We start from the raw sequence: 26,705 nt of genomic DNA, 5'->3' as shown, positions 1-26,705 counted from the left end.
TGGTGTTAGTGGCTTCTTTAAGAAAGCAGATGGAGCAGTACATGGTGAACAAGTCAGTAAGCAAACCCCCTCCAATGATTCTACATCAGCTCCTGCATCAAGGTTCCTGCCCTGTTTGAGATGCTCCCCTGACTTTCTTTGATGATGAACTGTAATATAGAAGTGTAAGCCAATTAACCTTTTCCTCTACAACTTGCTTTGGTGATGGTGTATTATCATAGCAATAGTTAGCTTTACTAAGACACTAGCTAACTCCTAATGCCTAGTGAAATCATGGCTATTGGAGAATCTAAAACCATTAATTTACTTAACTAGCATTATCCATAACAACAATCTATAAACATTTTTCCTTATACCCACAGAGACTGTAGCTTTCACACATGATAAAGGAAACTTCTCTTTTTAATAGAAAATAGCAGTACAGAAAATCACAGCCAATCAAAATGCACACTTATAAAGCCCATTGCCAGCACATGAATCTGCCAAGTGCTTTCATATGTGAAGTTCAGGGAACTTTGTGGACAATGGAGCAGAAAGACTGTAAGAGTCAGGGAGTTTGTTTTGAGATTGTATCTTCTACTAATGTCAGACCCTATACCTGTAAGTTCTGATTAACATGACTGCCCAAGTAAGACCTGAAAAGGATTACAGCAATGAATGAGCCAAACTGGGCAGAAAAAAACCCATAAAGGCTCAACCCTACACAAAGAACTATGGGCAAGTGATGAAAGCTAGGAGTGGAAGAGGTTATCTCTCCTATAGAACACCCGTTGTCCAGTGCCTAAAGGTCACCCCTGAACATACATACAAGTAACATTATATGGAGAAAATAGTCAAGATATTTAGAAATATATATGTATATATCATACATGTATACATGCAAAAATAATATATGCAAAAGAGGATCATGAATTTGAAAGAGAATGGAGAGCAGAGTATGGGAGGGTTTGGAAGGATGGAAGAAAAGAGAGAAATGTTATAATTATTTTATAATCTCAAAAATAAAATAAATTTTTTAATCAAGAGATAAAGACAATTCAAAAATTGTCATTTTGCTATAATATTAAAGTTGTGAACTATATTCAGACACAATGCTTTACACTTCTAGTTTGTTCATTACCTTACTTAGAGTGTCTGGTATTTACAAAAAAGACATTTTAAAAATTTACCATGAATTCATACCTTTTCTCTAAGTAAAAAGAATATTCAGGAAGAAAACTGTCCAACTTTGAGGTACTGTATGTCTTCAGTGTTTTTCTAATTAGAGAAGGCACTCCAAAACAAAGTAGAGAATAAAAACAAAGATCAAACTTAGATATGAGGTCTTCAGTTGGAGTGTTCATTCACACTGACAAGAGATCACCAGTTCCGATTATTTCTAATTGTGATGAATGAAATATAAGTGAGTTACTTAGCACATATTTTCTTCCATCCAGTGAACAAAGATATATGTGATGCACCTTAGTGTGAAGTTATCTTTCATCCATAGTGAAAGACACTATTCTTGTATTTTTGATACTTACCTTCATGAAATTTGTTCTAGCTCTGTATCTTCCATTACTAAATGCTCTGTGAATGCCTACAAATTTCGCCCACACAAAATACTGTTTATCAGTGTCTTATTTGGAATTTTTTTTCAGTGATTCTATTGCATACTCTTTCTCTTAGACTAAGAAAATTTTTAATCCTTGACTGTAGACAACAACTGTCAAGATATTACTAAATGTAAAAAAAAAAAATCTCAATATGATCAATTGAAGTATGTATGAAATCTGGAGTTCTTAAACATTTTAATTGCTGCATAAATACTAAGATTTATTTCTAACATGCCAGATATTTTCCCCAGTTTCTATTGAGACAGATAAGAACAATCATCACTTCAATACCATCTGGGAAACTTTGTGTACATAAAATGTTATACTCATTACACATTGTAAATTGATGCTGTCTTTTTTTTCTCCTCAGAACTATCTCTAAGCTCTGGGAGCATACAGGGCATTATCAGAAACGTAGATTTTTCCACTTTTGTATTTTGAGGTCATGATATTAAAGCATTGCCGTCAGCCTGCTAAAGCTGTTTGGCACCCAGAGGGAAACAAACACATCTGTTGGGACCTCCCTTTCAGATGGGAGCAGTGGATTGTGAACAACCTTAAAAGGCTAGCAAACACAATTGGAATTTATTCTACCTTAAACAATGGCCCATTTCTCCTCCTTCAAAATGTGTTGTTAGTATTAGCCACAAAAGATACATTACATAATACCTTTTGCTGTAGAACTCATAATCTAGTGAAATATAAAATAATTAATAAGTAAATATAAGGTTATCAGTATGAAAATAAAGAAAAGGAGAGGTGTAATGGCAGGTGAGTAAAGGGTAGAAATTTGACTTACATAGAATAGGTAAAGAAAACATTAAAGAATTCACCGTTTAAACAGTCTAGAACAACCAACCACCATTCATCTAAATGAAAGCAACTCTGATGAGCTTTTCTTTATATAGGAACTGGGAACCCAGAAAAAAAAAAACATTGATGATAGAGAAGAAAAAATATAGATATGAATTTGAAAAAAATAGGACACAGACCTTCAGTTAGTACACTGAAGGCTAAGTCCTAGGATTTATAGCAAGAATTATAGAAATCAGCTGAAAGCCTTTTTAAGGAACACAGACAGGGGATGAAATATGAAGAAGAGGAAAAGCTGTCATACGGTTAGGGTTTTCTTTCTGGCTAGATCTAGCTGTATAGATCAGATTTTCAGATGTAAGTGATAAACAGCAAGCCTGAGATGCACTAACTGACTGTCTTCTGTGGCTTCTAGAGCAAGGAAAGCTTTCTAGTATATTGTGATCGCAGTGTAAATGAACTAAAGCAAGAGACAGTCATCATGACGAAGGATGGGAGAGCTGGTTCCACAGATTCCATGAAGAGGTCTGACAAAGATTTGGGCTTCTGTAGAAGGTGTTATATTTGAGTTCCAATTCCTGAGACCTCGAATTCATCACACAGCAGAAAAAAGAAAAGAAAAGAAAGAAAGAAAAAGAAACAGCAATAATAGTATTGGATCAAAATTAATAAAACATGGGTATTGAGGATGGATTGGGTACTGTAATGTTGTGAAAGACCCAAAACCTCAGATAGAAGACTACTGTCATCATCCAACAGATGATCTGTTGGAGCAAGCAGAGAGAAAAGGCTATGTGTGTAAACTAATGAGAAAGCCACTTCTACAGGTTAAATTAAAATGTAGCTATGGTTTCCATAATGGAAGAAGAGACACTTTAAACAAAATTTATTAGAAATTAATTCTTGGTTTTTCTCGGGACTAGAATAATCTTTCAGATTCTAAAGTGCTTTATTGGCCAATGGCCAATGTAAATTTTAGTAAATTAAAATGTAAGGCATGTTTTAGGCTCAAAATGTGGTTGGAAAACCAGGACTGAGAAATTGTTGTCCAACGTTTTTGTAGTTAACCATTTTTTTTTTCCTGCGGCCTTAGTTTCCTGCTCCTCCTAATTGTTCTTTCCTGCTCCCCTTCCAGCAGCAGCCACCAGTGGCACATGATGGCTGCCTTAGATAAATCCGGAGGAATAAGAAACAAAGAAAGTGTGCTCTTGTAGATCTGTTGTATATTCAAGCTACACTAAATATTTCACTAATACGTGTTCTTAAGTTTTGTCTCTAAGAAACTTACAAGAAAGTTTATCTCTAGTTATAAAAAAAGAACAAAAATTAAAATAGAGTTTAAAAACCATTTATGGTTCACATGAAAGAGTAACAGCTAGTCGGTATGTTAGTTCCTCTCTAGTAACAGGCTCCGGTTTAAGGTCAGTGGCCGAGAACAGACAAAGGACGGAGCAGAGGTGGAAGATTTGAAGAAAGTGGATGCATAGGACAAAGTCATGAACTGATTTTTAAAATCTGTAATGTCATATCAAAATTGCTTTCCTGTGATATAATAAATCTGCTTTTTTGTTATTTATCTTTCTTTCTCAAACTCGGATTATAGGCGCATGCTACCAAGTTGGCTGGATTCTTCATTTTTCCTTTCTCTTAGCCACAAGAAAACATCATGTGTATTATATTTCTAGAACTTCTAATATTCCTCTGACTTATATTTAAACATTTTGAGAACTTCATAGGTAAGTACAATATATACATTCTTCTTAATCTTAATCCCCATATGGATCCACCAACCTTGTGTGTGTCCTCTAGTCTATATATATATGAACTGCTAAGTCCATAATATAGCTTATTTTAAGCCATTTTGGTTTTCAGCTGCCAAAACAATTCACATACAGGTTGATTCTTAAAAGGGGTATTTGTTATCCCACTTATTTTTTTCATGGTTATATATCTAACCACTGACCAATGGATTAAAACACTGTTTTTAAGATTGTGCTGTGAATCAAACATAATATTCTTTTATTTACAATAGAAGAATTAAACATTTATTGAAGACATTACAAAACCATAAGCTCTGAAATTAAAAATAATTCAGTAATTTTATTCAAAATATCTTTTAATAATTGGTGAATTATTACAAAAGCATACATTTTAATGGCATATATGAATTTGCACATACATCTATATCTATATTCTCTTGAGAAAAACATTATAAATTACTTATTTGAATTGAAGTGAATATGTGTTTAAAATCTAGAGTTACTACTATGTCTTCCTGTGGCAAGAATAATGATAGCAGCAATAATAAAAATAAGCTTCATGGTACAACGCAGGTTTAATAAAATATCCAAGAGAAAAAGGCATTTAAAGAAAATGACATTTAAAGTGTGTTACTCTATGATTTTAAAACTAAATAAGGACAGGTATGCTGGTGCACATCTTTATTACCAGCATTTAGGGAAGCAGAACAGGCAAATCTATGTAAGTTCAAGACCATCCTATTCTACATAAGGAGTTTCAGGACAGCCAGGGTTATGTAGAAAGACCCTATGTCAAAAATACCCAATAAATAAATAAATAAATACATAAATGAAAGAATGAATAAATGCATGCATGCATGGAGCTAAATAAGTGATTTAATGTTACTAACTAACTAACAAAAACAAGCAAAAACCTTTGCGGGATTATGAGCTGTCGCCCTACTGGAATAGATCTGGCCTCATTGGAGAAGTATGTTACTGTGTGTGAGCTTTCCAAAGCCCAAGCCAGTTCCAGCATCTCTCTTCCTGTTGCCTGCAGTTCCAGATTTAAAATTCCTATCTGCTTCTCCAGCACCATGTCTGCCTGGATGCACCTGTGTTTACTGCCATGTTGATGTTGGTGTATACCTCTGACACTGTAAACCGCAACTGAATGCTTGACTTTTAAAGAGTTACTGTGGTTATGGTAACATTAACAGAACAGTAAGACACTTCATCAGCATAGTCTGAGCTTATCACTGTATTTTCAACAGTAAAGCTAAATCCAAAGAGTAGATTGATACTAGGTAATCAATAAAGATATGTGACTTGACATTTATCAAGCAGTAATAATGTTTCAAAATGATATTAAATCCATGTACTTTGGCCAATACAATAGGGGTCATTTAAGATAAAAGTCTTTACTTCCTCTAAAACTTACATATAAAAAAGGAGATGAGTTGCTTTGGTATGCCATGTGGTAGGCAGGATTAAAGCTACCCCAAAGATGCTCACATCCCATTCACTGGAGCCCTTGAGTATGGCCATTACGGACAGACACTTGGCCTTTGTGTTTAAGTTGGATCATGCCAAGGGGAGCAATATTCTCTATCAATGGGGTAACACTGTAGTGACAAGAGCCCTCACATTGTAAGAAAGAGGCAGGAAATGTAGAAAAAGTTGTCAACATCTGGGAGTTAGAAAGCATATACTCTAGCTGTAACTATCTCCAGTATAAGCACAGACATTCAATGTAAACAGGTATTTATTATACGGAGACTAGAGTCTAGAACCGGCAAGAGGGCTCAGCAGGTAAAGGCAATTGCCACCAGTTCAGACTTTACCTGTTATATTGCCCAGGACCCACAGAGAGAACGTAGTCCAGCATATTGTCCTCTGACCTCCACATACATGCTATGACTCTCACATACCCACAGCCTCAAAGTCTGTGCACACAAAATCCTTAAATTAATGTGGTATTTTTAAAAAAGGAAATATAAGAGAACATGCATGCTTTTGTAAATATGCCTTTAGCTATTAATTTTAGTTGCTTTGAATAATACCTTTCTTATTTCCAGGTCCTTCTTTAAGTCAACCATTCACAAGGATGTGTTTGTATAATTAAGTTTTTTTTTAAGTAAAATTGAAAGTTTGAAGTAAAAAAAAAATCCTAATAAAGATATTCCTATAAAAATTAAATTTCATGAAATTAATTTTAAGTGTGTCTTAATTGAAATAGAATTACATCACTTCCTCTTCCTCACGTCCCCCACTGCAGCTACTCCTAGGTACCCTTCCTCTACGGCCTTTCATATCCCTCCTATACTCAGGTTGATAGCCTCTTCTTCTTTGCTCATTATCGTTACACACAATAAGACGGATGTTATGTGTGCATGCTTGTCTGTGCACAAATGTAAAAATAAAAGCCCCTGAGTCTATTTCTGTTGTTTGTTTGTATAAAGTTTTAAGGCTGACCACTCTGTTCTGCACGAGCCATACGGAGCTCATCATTGGAGAGGCTAATTTTCCCTCCACCCACAGTCATTACTGCCTGTGGCTATTTTTTTTTTCAGGAGTGAGACCCTGCAAATGTTTCTTCTTTCATGTAAATATTCTCATTGGTACCGCGATTCTTCTAGTAATGTTTACACAGCCATTTATAGGGGAGGTTGCTGCACAGTAGACTTCCTTTTATTCTGGTTCTTACAATGTCCCCACTCCCTCTCCAATGAGCTTTCCCTGAAGCATAAATGCAGGAGCTGTGGTATAGATGTACCCGCTGAGCCTGGGCTCCCCACGATTCACTGATCTCTGCCTTGTGTCCAGCTATTTTCTGTGATGGTCTCCATTTACTATAGAGAGGCTTCTTTGATGATGGGTGGAAGCTACACTGACTGTTGCCATAAAGCTGAGATTTAGAGTGTAGTAAGGAATGATGCCGGTCTAGCCAAATAGCAGTAGTAGGTTCTTTCCTAACATCCATGGCCTCACTAGCCCCGGGAAGCTGGGTTAACATTACCAGGCCTATTTTCCCTCCTGTTGAGAGGGCATTAAGTTCAATCGGCAGCTGCTGATTACCACTGACATGTGAGTGTCACATACTGCATCTTTCTGGGTTTCTTGCCATCTTGCCTAGATCATCTTTGTGGATTCACAGATGTTGAATCCGGGTAGAATGGTTACCTACTGCTTTCCCTTGGCAGCTTGCACAGTATTTTCTGGTACCAGGAATGCTGGACCATAAGAAAGAGACTTCCCTGTCAGATCCACGTCAAATCACCTGAGTCTTGTGTCCTGCTTGAGTAATGTCTTCAACAACAAGATCCCACCCTCAACCCCAAGGGTTACATCATAGTCCATATTGTTTGGGGAGTCCCTTAGACTCTGACCAACTATTTAAAGGGAGATTTATCATCAATGGGGATGTTATAGGCTCAAGTGTATTAACTTTTTAAATACGTATATGTAGGAAAGTATACTCCAACTTCAATGTGATGGATTTTTTACTTATCTTACTATATTTTATTTTGTTATGCTTTGTTGTTACAAAAGAAGACTCTTCTTTTGTAATGAGAGACATAAAGGCAGTTTATCCAGATGAGAGGAGAGATAGGAAGGAACTTGCAGGAATAGAGGCAGAAGAAACTCTAATCTACATGTGTTGTATGAGAAAATAATTATTTTAAATAAAAGAAAAAAATAAAATGATTCCTTGATGCTTTATGAAATAATACTGACTTTAAATCAAAATAATTTTTAAAATATGAGAAATTGCTTACAATTAAAATTTAACAATTATTACTGAATATTTAGCTTTATATAATTATATACAGTCTGTGGGAGATTCTGAAATTATTTCATCTAAAATATGGGACATTTTTGGCAAATACCAATAGATAAATAATATTTGGTTCAATTGTTGTATTCCACAATTGTAACATCAAATAAAAAGGTTTGAAAATTGAACATTTTGTATGGGCAACGGGATTAAGGAGAAAGAATCGTGTTGGTCACATACACAAACCTTGACAAGTACATTATTACTAAAGTACCACAATCCAGCTTCATTCCTCACATGACTTATAAGATTTTTCAGGAGGTAAGGAGCACAGCAAAAGACATAAGAAAACCACTCATTTTCACATTTAGGAATCCCACAAGAAACACCGAACTGGAACGCACAATATATATAACAAATAACTATAGGCTAAAAATAAAGGAAAAAAAAATATGTGGTTCTATAAATAATTATAATTTTTTTAAAATATAATGTTATAATCCTATCACTTAGCAATTGGTCACAGTGTAAACTATATGTAATTATTAATATAGCAATGAAATCTATACTCTTAGAGACAGTTCTCAAACATACGTATGTACATATTCAAAACATACACATACTTTCATATTCCTATTTATAAGTTTTTCTACAAAAGCTAAACATCACTGTTGAAAATGTATTGTTTTATCTATTATTGCTATCTTTTTAGTAAAAGACAAGGCTGAGAGAGTGTTCTTGTACTTGGAAGCGAGCATAACTGAAAATAACACCATATATCCATCCGAATTAAAAGTGGGATCTCTAGAGGAATATAGAAAACTTCTGAATTACTTCTAGTATTATGTAACAAAAAGCCTGTGATCACCAGAAGATATTACTTACTTAGCAGTAAAGTATAAGCATTGCACAAACAGATTATCTACTGCCTGTATATAATCTTTTGAAGATTCCATCTCCTAACTGACCTCACATGTCTTACCATCGGCATCAGGGCATAAAACACCTGGTGTTCTTTCTCTGTGTTCTCTGAAAACCTTGTCTGTGGACATCCGTAGCTTGTTTCGATCCATGGCAACCAGAAGCGCCACAAAATTGATACCTCCATAAAGCTCCCCAAAACTGAGCGATTGCGGTTTGAGTATTAAGCAGCTTGATCTTTTTTTTTTTTTTTTTTTTTTTTTTTTTGGTCTCTCTGAGGTACTTTGTGTACATCATCAGAGCCCACAGCAGAATTGAGCTTCATTTTCACAAACAGAATTGGTTTCACCTACAATTTTCAATAGCTTTCTTTTCTTCCCTGTTTTCCATGCGTATTTTTCAACAAGTCTTAGGGAAAAAATTATTTAGACTCCTATGTGTCTCAGTGTCTATATCCTGGAGAAGGCAACCTAAAAAAGGGATCATGTAATTTGGGCAAGAAGGAAATCACAATTTCAAAGTTTAAAGAATGATCTTTAAATGGCCCCATTTTCAAAATAGTGACACAGTGAAGAGAGATAAAGGAGAAGAAAGATTAAGAACAAGGATTGGGGTACGACAACATTGGAGTGAAATTGAGCAAAAAATAAATTTCAACTGAATATCAGAAAAATTGTTGTGATGACCAAGTCCTCTAGACAAAAAAAGGAAAGAAAGGGAAATGTTCTTGGCACGGTGGTGGAAGTCTATTGCTCGAGGCATTTAACTATAGATGCAACAATATGTCGTAAATAACAATGCCAAATGGCAGTGGATGGACATGATAACCTAATAGGAGTTTTCTGGCTCTAATATCTATGATTGTGTGATTCAATTCAAATACAGTCGTTTACTGCATCTCGAGTGTGTAATATACTTCAATTGTGAAGTGCTACAATTTCAATACTAATACATTTGAAATGACACACGTGTCACCTAAGTACCTCTTCGGGTTTGAGATGCAACAAAAAAAAAGCAAATGGTCCTTTTGCAGAATGTATTTCTAATTCTCCATTAGGCAGACCATAATAGCTATAAACAGTTGAAGTTCATTAGCAAGGTAATGTCATGCCTTCAAAGAGCTGAGGGAAACTATTCCAGAAAGAATTAAAGAACCTGGCTCGTGCTAGTTTCATGAACCATGTCAGTCTGTACTGACACCGGTCAGCACTAGACGCAGACCACAAGACAAGCAGCTAGCTGCACTTTCCGGGAAGTCTATCTCCATCAGCGTCAAAACCACTGAACTGAGAAATCTACAGTGTCTAAATGATGTTGGGAGCCTCGCTCTTATGTCTCTATTTATTGATACAACAGATGTGGCTAACCTCGGAAGTGTGCCAGACATTCTGTCACTCCATTTGGAAAGAAGTGAGCTCTCTACCAGCCCTTTCTCTGATACAGGGCGTGTGTGTGATGCAGTCCATCCCCCTTCAGCTATGAAATGTAGTTCATGACTTACTGATTCCTGTTTGACTGCTGGTGAACATGAAGAAGAGGAGGAATGATTCAGTTGCATTTTCATGCATGGAGCTTCCCTGAAGGCGGTGACACCCTACCAAGGGGCCACCAGGACCTACAATCCTGAGGCTGATCGAGGAAGCGATGTTAGAGAGGAATCAAGATGCAATAGCGTGGGCTCTGAACAGTGCATCTCTGTCACTGTCACTCTTTTTATCCTATTCTTTACCATATTTGTACCTCAGCTTACTCACAAGAAAGAAAATAAAGCACTTTAGTGCATATCCCAAATAAATAAGCTCATTAATCTTGCAGCCTCTTGAATGAAACCTTTCACTTAAAAGAAACAAGTTGAGGTTTCTGTTTTGATTCCGGGGCTCTATGAAAACAACCCCGACTGTATTCTTATGACTGGTTAAAACATACAGACATGAAGGAGAAATTGCCAGAACCTTTCTTTATTTTTTGAAGTCTTTAAAAATATACATCTGCTTATTTGTTGGTTGAGCACAGTGGTCTTTAATCCTGGCACTCAAGTGACAGAGATAGATGAATTCCTATGTGTGTGAGGCCAGCACCATCTACCTAGAAAGCTCCAGGCCAGCCAAGGCTACATAGTAATACACATGCACACGCAAACACATGCACACACGAAGGTGCCTGTGTCATGATAAAAATGTGCAGAAGACAAGAAATGGAAATCAGTTCTTCCCTTCCATCATATGTCCCAGAAATCAACTCAGTTCATCAGCCATGGCAGTAATAGCTATTACCCACTTACCATCTTACTGCCCCAAAGTGCCTTTTTATGATTTTTTTCATTCTCCTCTCATAGAAAACCTGGGTAGGGTTTACTGCCTCAATCAATATATTTGTTAGCCAGAAGATGATAAGTCCAATCCAGGGTATCTACAAAAGATCATGCACTTTCACTTGTAAATGCTAGAATATTCACTGATTCAGTCCTGTACCCGTGCACAAGAACTCTTACCAACTTGAGGTTTGCATACTCTGAGCACAGAAAAAAAGAAGAGAAAATTAAAGGTACCAGGTAGGTATTCAATCCCATTTAGAAACAAGACTTGGATCACACTCAGACAGATACCACACAAAAAAGCAAAGAAATCTCCAGATTAGTGTAGCTTTCAATCAATTCAAATTTTTGACCATAAACATTGTAGAAATGAAAAGAAAAAATCCATCACTATTAAGCCTTCCTGGATTCCTAGATTAAAGATGGAGAGGGAAAAGGTAAGAAAGAAGTCAGAACTGTTATATTTAAGGTTGTGAGCCTAGCCTTTAATGGATGACTAGAAAAGATCATCCCAGAAGCAGAGAGACACACATGGTCTATACTCACTTATAAGTGGATAACAGACATATAATATAGAATAAACATACTAAAATCTCTACACCTAAAGAAGCTCAGCAAGAAGAAGGACCCTGGGTAAGATGCTCAGTCCCACTCAGAAAGGCAAATGGGATGGACATTGGAAGAGGGAAAAAAACAAACAACAAGACAAGAGCCTACCACAGAGGAGCTCTGAAAGACTCAACCCAGTAGGGTAGTAAAGTGGATGCTGAGACTCATAGCCAAACTTTGGGTAGAGTGCAGGGAATCTTATGAAAAAAGGAGGAGATAGAAAGGCCTGGAGAGGACAGAAGCTCCACAAGGAGAGCAACAGAACCAAAAAACCTGGGTACAGGTGTCTTTTCTGAAACTGATACTCCAACCAAGGACCATTCATGGAGATAACCTAGAAACCCTGCACAGAGGTACCCCCTAGCAGGTCAGTCTCTAAATGGGCTCCCTAATAAGGGGAGCAAAGACTGTCTATAACATGAACTCAGTGGCTGGTTCTTTGATCACCTCACCCTCAGAGGGGAGCAGCCTGACCAGGCCACAGAGGAAGACTATGAAAGACAGTCCTGATAAGACCTGATAGGCTAGGGTCAGATGGAAGGGGAGGAGGACCTCCACTGTCAGTGGACTGGTACCTGGCATGACACATGGGTTAATCGAATAAAGATTCCTTTAAAATCTTTTTGTTAACTCCTTAAGAATTCCATACAGTGTGTTTTGATCATATTCAAATCCAACCCCTCCTCATATCAGCCCCCACCTTCTTACCTGCTCCTACATCCTGCCTTCTATTTTGCATGTTTTTGTCTTGTAATCCATTGGCTCTGATTTCTGCTGTCCAAATACTTGCAGGAATGGCTCCAGCCATGGAAGCATGGTCAAGCTAGGAAGACTTTCACTCTTAAAGAGCGCTGACATTTCCACCCTCAGAAGATACCAACTGTGCATAACCCCTCTGTCTGAAATGGAATTCCTGAACTTATTCCTACACCAGGATAGAATATTAAGTGGTTTGATTTGATGGAGATAATCACAACTGATGTAAGCTCATGAGTTCAATGGTCCTGAAATGCCCTAAGGAAATGGTTTTGAATTGTTCTTCCCTGGACTATGACTTATAAAATCTTTTCCATGATGGCCCCTGAGCTTTAGGCTAATACAGATGTGACTGAGCATTCCTTGGTCCCTTTTATTTGGACTTGAACAAGGTGTGAGTTCTTTCAAAAATGTGAACAAGGAAGAGAAAGGACTTTATTTTATGATCAATATTGAATAATCTTGGAAAACTAAAAAGTCTGACAGAAAGTAGAAAAACCAAGAAAAGTTAAGGGGAATGATAAGTAATAACACAAGCAAAAAAACATGTGTACAATTAAAATAGAACTGTAGCTAGGGCACAGTAGTACAGTTATGTCACACTATCACAACATGAAGTAGAACACAAGCAACAACAAAGTGGAGAAGGGAAACACTGCTGAGGGGGAGCAGAGTGAAGGGAGGAGACATGGAGATGAGGGGAGAAGCAGAAAGGTGACCCACATAAGCACACCAAAGCAAGGTATGTGTGAAAAGAAAGCCACCTACTTTGTGTCTTAATTCTAAAAAATAAATTGTATAATAAAAAATGTTCCTTTTTGTTCCTTGTTGCTTTTTATAGATTGAGAGTTTTATATTGTTTTGATCCAATCTCCCCTTTTCCCTTCTCTCTAATTTCTCCCCTATTCCCTTCACTATATTCCTCTCCCAACTTAATGAACTTTCTTTGAATATTTGCTGTAATTTTTTGGAAATTTTATACATGAGTGCCATATTTACATTATTTTTACTCCATATTCTCTCCTCTACACCTCCTCTTAACTTTATGACCTCATATTCTTTAATTATTGTTTTACAACCATAAACACGTGTATAACTATATATATAAATAAATATAACCTGCTGTATTCATTTGGTCTTAATCATTTCTATATTGTTCAGGACTGACCACTTGAGATTGAACATCCTCACAGAGGGCACCTAACTGTGAAATACTGAGTCTCTCTCTCTTTTTTAATTTTTTTAATTAATTACAGTTTATTCATTTGTTCAGTTTATTCATTTATTCATCTATTCCTATTATTCTTAGAACATGTGTTTTCATGGCATCCTTATTTCTTTTTTTAATTTAATTTTATTTTTTATTATTAGTTACATTTTATTTACTCTGTATCCCAGCTGTATCCAGCTCTCTTATTCCTTCCCAATCCCACCCTCCCTCCCTCATCATATCCCTGTCCCTTTCAAAGTCCACTGATTGGGGAAGACCTCCTCCCCTTTCATCTGACCCTGTTTTATCAGGTATCTTCAGGACTGGCTGCAAAGTCCTCCTCTGTGGCCTAGCAGGACTGTTCCTCCCTTGGAGGGGTGGGAAAGTCAAAGAGCCGACCATTGAGTTCCTGTCAGAAATAGTCCCTGCTATCCTTGCTATGGGAAACCAATTGGTTACTGAACTACCATGGGCTACATCCGAGCAAAGGTTCTAGGTTATATCCATACATGGTCCTTGGTGGAGTTTCAGTCTCAGAAAAGATATGTCAGCCCAGATATATTTGGTCCTTGTGGAGCTCCTATTCTTTCCACGTCATACTAACTCTCCTTCTGCCGAAGGTTTGGTTATGAGTCTTAGTATCTGTTTTGAAATTACAGTTTATTCATTTATTCAGTTTATTCATTTATTCATCTATTCCTATTATTCTTAGATCATGTCTTTTCATGGCATCCTTGATTTCTTGATGGTTTATGTTTGAAACTTTTCACATTTTCCTTTTTCTTTGAGAGAAGTATCAATTTCTGCAAGTGTGTCTTCAGCACCCACAATTCTCTCTTCCATCTCTTGTATTCTGTTGGTGATGCTTACCTTTGTGATTCCTGGTCTTTTCTCTAAATTCTCCAGCTCCAGGGTTTTCTCTGTTTTCTTTATTGATTTTAATTCTGTTTTTATGCCTTGCACCATTTCCTTCATCTGTTTGAATGTGAGTTCCTGTCTTTCTATGATGGTCTCTTTTTCTGTTTGCTTCCTCTCTATATGCCACAAATTGTGCCTCTACTTGTGCCTCTTTGTTTGGCTGTATTTGCCTGTATTTCTTTGAGAGCTTTAGTCATTTCCTTTTTATTTGCCTCCATTTGTGTGACTATTTCTTTGAGATATTTGTTCATTTCCTCTTTATGTGCCTCTAATTAGTGGATAAGTATAGCTTTAAAATCATTTTCCTGTGTTTCTAATGAATTGAAATATTGATTTTGGGGGTTGCTGGTGAAGATATGATATTCTGATTTTTGTTGGGTGTGTTCTTACGCCTACCTCTGGCCATCTGCTTATCTGTAACCTTCACTGTTTGTTCCTGGAATCTGTACTTCAGACTGGGTTCTTCTTTCTTCAGGAGGATGAGAGAGCTCAACTGGTTTGAGAGTGCGCGTTGGTGTTTCCGCTGTTCCTAAGGGAGGAAGATCCGCAGGCACAGATGCTTAAGTGCAGGATGGGTTTGTGCGTTGAAATGTGCCTTGAAGGACAGGGTGTTAGAGAGTGTAGATGCTTGGAATGTAGGTTCGGGGCTGCAGGTGCAGGAGAGGGTTTGGATGCCGGCACTGTTCATGGGCTCTGTTTGTGGGCACAATGCGCATGCGCAGATTTCCTGACTACCTCAGTGGCCTAGAGGCCTGTCAGACTGTCCTTTTGATATTCAGATCTGTCTGGGCTCCAGCAGTTGTTTGCCTGGACTTCACTGGTAGACCCACAGATCAGGGGATTCAATGTTGAGAACTCTGTCCCAAGAATCCCTATGTTGGCCACAATGGGGCTGAGGGTGTTAGGGATCCAATGTCTGGCTGCTAGCATTGAGGGATCCTGGATCCGGGGCTCTGAACACACTCATTTGAAGGCTCACTCTCTCTAGAAGGTCTAATCAGAAAGCACAGGAGTTCCCCCTGTTCTGTACTCAGCTTTGATCCTGCCAGGGCAAATGCAAATATAGGTGACCCATCAGCTCAGTGGTTCTGCAGCTGCAGAACTTGGAGGCTGGTATAGAGGTCCACTGGGAGGCCGCTGGTACAGCTGATAGAGAGCCTTCTGGAAGGCCCTGGGGAGCCAGGGACCTGGTGAACCTGGGTGGCTCATCCAGCAGGCAGTCTACCACTGAGTGACTGGGAGGCCAGCCTTCTCTGTCTCAGATCCTGAGCAGGGAGTTCTTTGCTGGGAAATGTGGGCACTGTGGGCCTCCTCCACCCCTAGTGAGGGAGTTAGGGAGACCTGTCAAGGGGAGATGCCTGGGGATTGAGTATTCCTTCACTCTCAGTTCCTGTAGTAGTCCGCCCCGGTGACCTAAATCCAAATGGTCTTAGCTCACGGGTTGTCCCCTCTCTCCCAGGAAGCTTCAATGTTGATGTTTTGGCTTCAGCTGCCCTCCCATCACCAATTTCGAAGTTTCAGATCCTCTGCCCCTCAGATACGGTGCACACTTGTTGCTGCCATCTTGGATCTCCGATTCTCTCTCTCTCTCCACAGCCAATAGTTGTCTGTGACTCTTCCTCTAAGGGTGGGGCTTTTTAAGATTTCCCCCTACTCTTCCTCTAGGGGTGGGATGTCAAAGGGTAGTTTCATTATGCAAATTATGTTAAGAACATTATATTATTAGGGTTTAGTGCATTTTTGTAAAAGCTAATGAGTTCACCTTGTGCTATCCTAAATGTGCATGGGTGTAGGAGCATCTGCTGAAGTTTGGGTAGCCTCCTACAGGTCTAAACCTGTGAAAAAAAATAAACCCCTTCTTTTGCCCAACAACCATCAATTGCCAATAAGCACTCATCTATGGACCAGACTCCATGAGCCAATCTCTGTGCATGCTAAGACTTGTGCTGGCTTGCTCTTCTGCAGCTGTGGTTCATGTAGCACGCCTACTGTGAGTTCACATATCCAACACCTATGTCATGTCTGGCCAGTGCTGTTTCTCTAAAGACATCCACTTCCTCTGGACAGTGAAACCTTTCTGCCCCCTCTTCACTGACTATCTTTGAGCCTTGGATGGAGGAGATGTTTGTGTGTCAGTTTCTGCCAGCACATTCCACACTATCTATCCTTTCTGTGTTGGCTCATTGTGGGCCTCTGTATCAGTCACCATCCACTGAAACAGGAAGCTTCTCTGATGAGGGTTGAGAGATACACCAATCTTGGAGTGTAGCAATAAAAGCCGAGAAGACATTTCAATACCTTGTCCATTTAGTAGTATTAGATTTTCCCCTGTGTCCCAGAACATATCCAGCCATGTTGATTTTCAGTCCAGTGAATGATGACAAGCACACATTATACTGTGGGGAATGGGTCTTAAATCTTAGTATAGTATGTTGACTGTCACCTGCCTATGACTCATGTTAGGTACTAATGTGGGTCCAACTAGATTTCTTTAAAACTACTAAAAGGAATTTATAATAAAAATTGTATTTCATCTTAAAGGTAATTGAGGGGCTTCTGAGATAGCTCAGTGGTCAAGATCCTGTGCTGTTCTTTCAGAGGACTCAGGGTTCATTTCCAGTATGCACATCAGGTGGCTCACAACTATTTGTAAATCCAGCTCAAAGGAGAATCCAGTGATTCTGGCCTCTATGAGCACATGAATTTACAAGCATATATTCTCCCTTTCCCCGCACATACCCTTAGTTAAAAATACAAAAATGAATCCAAAATATTTTAAATAAATAACTCAAAACAAACCTCTGAACAGTCTGTTAAGCCTATTAAGGTCAATTTTTATCTCATATACTGTGGTATCCCAATTGTCCCAATAAGCTACAGAAACCTCTCAAAACACATGAATTTGTGCTTAACTTCATGTAACTTAAAGCGTATCTTCCTAAATATTTCAGATCCTTGCCTTCCCCAATTCTGGCTTCCCTCTTTCTTCCATTAAAGCACTAACAATATCCTTAAGTATATAAGTAAAGATTGTTCACTTCAATAATTAATTCAGTTCTAATACCCTCTTGGTATAGAAATTAATAGTGTACTGAAAGTAAGAAGAGTTAAAAGGAAGAAAGAACCTCAGAATTGGGAGGGTGAACCCAAATGAGAACAAATCAGTTTATCTTTCTTTTGATAGCAACACCTCCCAAGGTATGAAATTGTGCCGATTAGCTATATAGCTCCCATTATCATATAGGATGTTTGCTTATTTGCACATAGATACTTAAATTAATATTCTAGGCCAACAATATCAAAGTATGGCCTGGTTTTTGAGAGCTTTATCTAGGTTTATAATGTCAAAACTGTTTCATAATAATAACAAAAAACTATTATTTTACAAGTGTACAGTGAAATAGTTTTTATAAACTGAAGCATGTATCAATATGTATCAGGCATTATTAAGTAGATCTTAAAGGAATTTGTGAACGTCATTAAAAATTCATTTTTTTATTTTGAAAACCTAGTTGTTTTACAAAAAGAAGAGCTATGTTATTATATAATAATAATTTTGTTATTTACTGAATCAAGAAATTATTTTTGCATTCTAATTTCTAATTAAATATATTGTATCAATTGATAAATATTAAATCCCCAAAAGGATTTTTTGGGGGGGTTAAACACTTTTCAAGGATATAAAATATATGAGAACAAAGATTTGGAAAAAAAATCATATTTCTAGTCATATTTATTATGTGGAGAACTAACTAACAAATAACCTGAAACAGAAATTATAATGATGAATCTGAGTTTCCTAAATAACTAAATGAGAGCAGATAAATTTTGGCCTCTGAGGTTTTTATATTTTGTTTTTCCTGTCTTTCTGATTTTTTTTAAAAAACACTTAATGCCTCAAAGGATGTGGTTTCTTCATCCACAACTGTGCTCAGCATGTGGTGAGGTGTTTGCTCACAGTTACTCTGAGGTGTCGCCCACAGCTACTTTCCTACTAGACTATCCTTTCCTTACCTCAGAAGATCGGTGGACTGAAATATTACCAAGCACATAAAACACAGACAACCACGTTTCCTCTAACTCTCTTTCGTCAGACAGTTGTAATGAATGGTTTAGTTGGCTATCTCACTGTAAAATGAAGTGGAAACATGGCATTTGTTGATCTGTTAGAGGAAAAAAAAGAGATAGAAAATAAATTTCCGTGAACGTTGTGCGTGTAAATGTATGCTCAGATAGAGGAGATGTTGTCAAATTAATTCCTGGCACGATACGAGAACAGCACTGTAAGAAGACTTCATATTAAAATAATAAAGCTGTTTTAAATTTTATCATGAATTTTCTTTATTGCAAAAAAAAAGACATGGATTTTCTGAGAAAGTGCCAGATTGATTTCCAAAGTGGTTGTACAAGTTTATCAGCAACAGAGGAGGGTTCCCCTGTCTCCACATCCTCTCCAACATGTGTTGTCACTTGAGGTTTGAGGTTTTTTAATTCATTCATTCATTCATTCATTCATTTTTATTATTATTATCACTTATTTCAATTTATTCAATTTGTATCCCAACTGTGGCCCCCTCCCTCATCACCTCCCAATCCCACCCTCCCTCCTTCTTCTTTCCCTATGTCCTTCCTTTAGTCCACTGATAGAGGAGGTCCTCCTCCCCTTCTGTTTGACTCTAACCTACCAGGTTTCATCAGAACTGGTTGCATTGTCTTCCTCTGTAGCCTGGGACAATGCATGAAGAGGCCCTAACCCCCCACCCCCAGCTCAGATGTAGCCCACAGTCTCAGTTTCCAAGTGGGTTTCCTAGTAAGTGGAGCAGGAACTTTCTCTAGCATGAACTCTGTGGCAGGATATCTGATCACCTCCCGCTGGGGGGAGGGGGGTGCAGCCTTGTCACTTGAGTTTTTGATCTTAGCCATTCTGATGAGTGTAAGGTAAAATCTCAGGGTTGTTTTTTTTTCTGTTTTTGTTTTTTTGTTTGTTTGTTTGTTTGCATTTACCTGATGATTAAGGACATGGAACATTTCTAAGCATTTCTCTGCCTTTCAAGATTCCTCTGTTGAGAGTTCTCTGTTTAGCTCTCTTCCCCATTTTTTAATTGGATTACTTGGTTTGTCAGTGTTTAACTTATGTTCTTTATATGTTCTGGATATTAGCCCTTGGTCAGATATACTGGTGAAGAGACAGAAGTGGACTACTTATTTGGTTCATACTCAATAATTTACCTTTCAGTTTGCATTTTTCTCTTTAAAAAGTACACTGTAACAGTTTTAAGCTAACAGATAAAAAGTTAATTTTTGTTGTTGAAAGTACTATAATTCCATACATGATGATGTATTACTGTATGTATTTTGTTGGTCGGCTCAATTTCCTCAAGATAAATTCCCCAATTAAGTTGATGAATTTTAATTGTTTTGCATATGTAATACTATATAATAAATGTAATACTAACATATTACATTCATATGTAATATATGAATGGAATACATGTAATATTGATATTAATAGGTCAAATCACAAAGATCATAACCATTTGTATTTTCACCAGTGTATGAAGCCACTAATTTAACTGTTACTAGCTTGCAAATAACATTTACACTGGCATACGGTTTATTCAGTTTTACCTTCATGCTTTACTTTGTGTTGGGAGTAGGGGACAAACGCATTTCATTTATACTAACCAGTCATTGATGGTTTTATGAATTATCTTTTACTATTTTTGTTTTGTTTTTACTGTTGTTCGGTCTTCTGAGATAGATCTCTCCCTTGTTGTATGATTAAGCATCTTTCAGATATATATCCAGAAGTAATATAGCTGGATCTTGAGGTAGCGCTATTCCCAATTGTCTGAGAAAGCTGCAGGTTGATTTCCAAAGTAGTTGTACAAGTTTGCATTCCCACCAGCAGTGGAGGAGGGTTCCCCATTCGCTACAAGCTATGCAGCAGGTGCTGTCACTTGAGTTTTTGATCTTAGCCATTCTGATGGGTGTGAGGTGAAATCCAGGATCATTTTGATTTGCATTTCCCAGATGATTATGGACATTGAGCATTTCTTTAAGTGTTTCTACACCATTCAATATTCCTCTGTTGTGAAATCTCAGTTTAGCTCTGTGCCCCAGTTTGGATTTCTTGGTTTGTTGGTATTTACCTTCTTGAGTTCTTTGCTCAACTATGTTCAGAGCAGCTTTATTCAAAATAGCCAAAAACTGTAAACAACCCAGATGTCCCTCAAAGGAGGAATGGATACAAAAATTGTGGTACATTTACACAATGGAATACTACTCAGCAATTAAAAACAAGGAAATCAGGAAATTTGCAGGCAAATGGTGGGATCTAGAAAAGATCCTCCTGAGTGAGCTGTCCCAGGAGCAGAAAGACACACACGGTATATACTCATTTATGGAGCTTTACTAGGCCACAGAGAAAGAAGATCAAGACAGTCCTGATGAGAGCTGATAGGCTAGGGTCAGATGGTCGTGGAGGACCTCCCCTATCAGTGGACTAGGGTAGTGGCATGAGGGGGAAAAGAAAGAAAGGGGAGGATAGGAAGGAGATAAGGGAAGGGGCTACAACCCGATACAAAGTGAATAAATTACAAATAATAATAATAATAATAATAACAATAACCTGAAAAAATCTTTCTCTATAACTCTTAACATTTATTGGGGGCTAGCTATTAATTTGCCATAATAATATAGGACTCATATGATGAGAATTCTTGTTTTCTTCTTAACTGTATTCTGTCAACTAAATTCATTTAAAATTCTTAGTTTATGTGTGTCTTATTACTCTCCCTTTATCTTTTCTTTGTATTTCTGTGTTCCTTAAAATACCACTGCATATGCAAATTTTAAAAATACCTTTTATAATTTTATTTTAATAAATATTTTAATTTTAATTATACTCACTGGATGGTTGTCGCTCCTAGAACTCTGGAGGTAGAGGCAGGTAGATCTCTGTGTTCAGGGACAGCCTGGTCTACTTCGTGAGTTTCAGAACAACGGGGGCTAAGAAATAGCCCCCTCCTCACTCCTCTGAAAGGATTACACTCATTGAAATCAAATTAATAACATGCAGGAAATCACAAGAATTAATAAACTATGAATTGAGTTAAGACTTCAAATTTAGCCTAAACCTCTGTTCCTGCCTATACAAAGTATTTACATGTATTTTTTTTTCAAAATTAGCAATGAATGTAATGTAACCGTAAAGAGTTTCAGTAGCATTTGTATTTTTATGCCTTTTCAGTCTTTATTTTTGTCATGGAAAAAAAAAATCTAGCACAATTTAAAACTTTATATTGGTGGGAAATAGCTCCAGAAATCTCAATTCAGCATCATATAATATAGTTAGGATTACCTCTTCTGTGCCACAGGAAGGTTTCCCTTTTCTGACTAACACTTATCTCAATGAACAGATCTTTGCTGGACGCTAATGGTGGTATATGCTCAGGATACAAATAAGCTAGCAGATGAACAAACTGAGGCACAGCAGTGAATTACTGTAAATCCTCCTATCCTCTTCCACCCGCTGTGTTCTTCATTTTCCAAGTATGCCTTCCCACCTGTTCTGTTTCTTCTCAGTAACCAAGAGGTCTGAGATGTCTACCGCGCAGAAAGGAAAGACCGGAACACTAGGATCGCATTCCAAATGGCTGTTTATGTATTAGCATTGTCCCAGTCCAGTCTCTTTCCGTGATTCATACAAAGCAAATGTCAGTTCACAAAACCTTTGTTCATGTCTCTGATGAAAGCTTTCAGATAAATTCCTAAAGCCAGGAGTGAAAAATTAATGGACTCACCGTTTAAAACATTAACCCTTACAAAGCTAAAATATTTTCTACTATGACATCTTAACAGTACCCCATTCCAAATCTTCCTCACAAACTTCGTTAAAATTAAGATTCAAAATCAATTTAGGAAAAAAAAAATCAGAGTCAGGAACTCCAAAGGACAACAACAGAGCCAAAATACCTGGGCCTGGGATCAGGGGTGGGGGTGGAGGGGGCTGCAGAGAGCAATACTCCAGCTAAGGAACACGCATGAAGAGGCCCTAGACCCTCTGTTCAGAGGAAGCCCATTGGCTGATCAGTTTCCAAGTGGATTCCATAGTAAGGGGTACAGTCGCAGGCTCTCTGACCACCTCCCCCTGGGGGGTGCAGCCTTGCCAGGCCACAAAGGAAGATGATGTAGCCAGCCTTGATGAGACCTAATAAGTTAGGGTCAGATAGAAAGGGAGGAGGACCTCCCCTATCAGGGGACTAGGGAAAGGGCTTGGTGAGAGAAGAGGGAGGGTGGGTGGGACTGGGAGGAGACAAGGGAGGAGACTATAGCGAGGATACAAAGTGAATAAATTGTAATGAATAAATACAAAAGTAAAATTAAATTTTAAAATATGTGCATAAAAGACTTCCACAGGCAAAAAAATAATTGCTAAAATGGATTGTCTTCTCCAGTTGATTTGAAGTGAAGGGAATAGAAGAGAGTGGCTCATTTGTACTATTTGAGCTGTAAATTCTATGAATGCACAAACTTTACATTTTGGTTTTAAAATGAATTTGAAAGTCTGTGTGATCTTGGGAGGAGCGCTGTATTGTATTATGGCCTTTTAAATGTATATGCTAATCATGTGTTAGATTTACAAGCACCCTGTATCTACTTTCTGAGTCTATGGCTTTTCTCTTAGACTTTTGTTTTGTTTTGCTTTTGTCTTTGTTTTTCTGGGAACATTCTTTTGTATACAGGAGTCCTCTATCAGCTCTTATTCAAGTATTTTGTCAAATATGTTTTCTAAATGTTTTACTTTTTATGAATTGGGTTTAAATATGTTATTATATTAGCTCTTATTCGTAAAGCCTCAATAAAAGTTTATTGGTCCACATTATTATTTTAGGGGGTATTTGTCTCTCTATTTTCTTTAAAAAAAAGTGCTTTGTACTAATCTTAAACATGTTTCTTTAATACACAAAAAAACATATGATCTGACGTAGGAAGCTGCAGATCTGTTGTTATCATTTTATTCATGAGTTGTTTTTTAGCATCATCTATTAAATAACTTTCCTCTCTGACTAACCATGTATTTTATATTTCATACATGCCCGATCAATGCTGTTTTGTTCAAATTCTGCTAATTCAAGAACCAAGTATAAAGTATTTTTAATATTTTAGGCTTCGCAACGTATTTTAATACAGCAACAAGCCTTATCTTCTTGTCAAGTGTATCTTAAATTCCCTTTCTTTTTTAGTCATTCATATCAGTTTGAAATGATAGCCTTTATCACTCTAAAGTTATTCGTAGATTACTCCCACCACAGAACTGTTATTTTGATGAAACATCACTAAATCTGAAGAAGCTCAAAAGGAAAACGGTTACTTCTACCCATCTGTAAGCTATTTCATAAAGAGCCAACATCTCAGTTGCAGTGTTCCAAATGAAAGATTAGAATACACAGTCCCCTTATCTTGCCATTTAAGCCATATACTTAAAGTATTCAATTCTGATATTAATAATAGCAATAATTTACTAAGTCACCATACTTTATTGTATTTTTGTGTTGTGTTAGTCAGTTCTCACCCTCAGTTTTTGCCCTATTTTAGAGAAAAAAAATGTATTACAGGGAGCTACATGTTTTGCTGCTAAAATTGACACATCTTCACCATACAAAATGCTAGTAATTCTTTCTGTTTCGATTTTCACTGAGCATAGTATAGTGTGCTAAAGAGTTATTATTGCAAACTCCATCCTCCATCAAACAAGACTCCTCTATATACAATAACTTCCTGTTATCCGTGGAGCCTTCATTTAATAGGACAGGAGACATATACATGTGGTCCGGGTGAAACTGTACTAAAACACAAAAACCTTGAAAACCAAATCAGCTTAGACTGAAATATTTGGCTGGATGGGGTAGAAACCCTAGAAATAATCTTTTATTGTTTTATTGTGAGGATTAAATTTCAAATATGGATCTCAGCTGTCACCCAAACAAGTAATTTGACAAAATACTCATTTAACTGCTTTTATTATTAATTTGCTTTTAAGGCCCCTCTGCCATGTGTCATTGGGGAGCAAAGCAGATCTCTCCAATTATAGAGAGCAAGTTTATTGGTGCATGGCAAGTATAAACCTATGAGGTCCCTGGCAACAGTAAAATGGCAAATTAAACCAAAACCACATGCAAGCCGAAGTGACTCGCTGGTCAATGAGCATTCAGGAAGGGATGCCAAGCAAATAAACAGTCGGTCCATTAGTTAGTTATTGCCAGCACTAAATGAATAAAACTGTTGAGGAAAAAAGTCACAGCAGTATGGCGACAATCTGTGTTAGGTTTGTTGAGCCCTGTGGAAATGGCTGAAATGAGTAGACGGCTGCTGTGAAACTGAGGAATGCAGATACAGCGGCCAGGCTGAAAGATGCCTCTCATTGGAGGCCGGCTGATGAGCTCCGATCGCTTAACGGCATCCTGAAAAACAGCTGGCTCCTAACCTTCAAATATTGATTTAGTGTTTACAGATCTGGTCCAGTTTCTAGGCAAACAGCTTCTATAAACACAGCATACCATCTGGTTTCATGGCTCAAGTGCTACAGTGACACTTTTCCCCAGGTGTGGGGCTCCATGATTAATTTTAGCAATTTATATTATGCCTTCGTTTCCTGTAAAATAGTTAAAACCCACGTGAACTTGGATACAAATTTTAGATTCTGAGAGCATGAGATTTTTTTTTTTTTTCATATAATCGTTAATGGCGAAAGAGGAAAACACTGGCGGCTTTGCATGTGGCTCCCGGAGCAAGGTGATATTGTCTAAACTCCCCTGAGCAGAAATTTGCAGGGCGAGAAGGAAGTGAATTTTATAGGCAGTGTGTACTTTCGTTATGCTACATTTACCACACATTATCAAAAGCAAACAGAGGGAGAGGAGAGGTTTTGTGGAGACAAACAGGTTTTGGACTTTATGCAAACAGCCATCAAGTTTCTAAAGGTGGTAGCCAAGCAGAATCTAAGAGTGGATATAAGGTGGACATTAAAGGGTGTGGAATTTAGGCAATAAAAAGCACTGTCATCAACACTGTACATTCCTTCCTCACCAATCTCGCTTCCTCACCAGTCACTGTGCCTCCGGTGGCTACAATTTGACACACATTTTGCCTATGTGAGCAGGCCTCTTCTTCACTCATCAAGAAAATACTTTTCAAGTTTATCAGCTACATCAGGGAAAGAAGTCATTTCCCTAAGGGCTCCTCTATTGAGTGTTGAGATGGAAAAAATATATATTATTTAGGGTGAAGCCATTTTATTTTTCCATATGTTTTTCAAGAGGTAACTCACAACTTGTAACACATGTGTACCTGGTAATACGAAAGAGCACAATTTGCATTATTAGATTTCATGGGTATGTCCTACATGACAATCTCACTCTCAGCTTCATCTTGATTTTTATCCTCCCCATTGATCATTTTCCTAATTTAGGTTAAATTATTTCATTGTTAATCTAATTGCACATCAACTGGTACTTTCACGGCAATGATGTGAGATATAAATCAATGGCTGCTTTAATAATTGCCCTCAAGTATCTCTCAAAACAACCTCAAGCCATCACTTGACTACACTGCTAGACGGTGCATGTTTGATATTTGATCGTACTCCAAAAAGATTTGTTCAGTTGCTTAGTTCTACTTTGTTTCATTTCCCAGGACCTCCTGTATCCTAGGAAATTCTTCCAGACTGAACAAGTTGCTGTGACTTAGGCCTTACTTACACTCAGGTATTTTGGACAACTGAATCTTCCATACATTCAAGATAAGTGAAGTTAGTCAGGCATAGGAAGTCAAATACTCTGTCTCCTTGATGGGTAAACTCTGAAAAAGCAGATACCATCAATGCTGAGAATGAAGGGGTATGTACTGGAGCCTAGGGAGAGCAGAGGGTGGAAGGTCAGAGATATTCTTCAGTGAGCACCAAGCTGTAGTTAGGTAGGAGCAAGAAATAAGATTTGCTATGCACAGTTGGGAGAATACAGATAGCTATGATGCTCTGCCTGGCACTAAG

This window comes from Meriones unguiculatus, chromosome 6 (assembly GCF_030254825.1).
Source record: "Meriones unguiculatus strain TT.TT164.6M chromosome 6, Bangor_MerUng_6.1, whole genome shotgun sequence".
In the NCBI taxonomy this organism is placed as follows: Eukaryota; Metazoa; Chordata; class Mammalia; order Rodentia; family Muridae; genus Meriones; species Meriones unguiculatus.
This window is presented reverse-complemented; position numbering follows the sequence as displayed.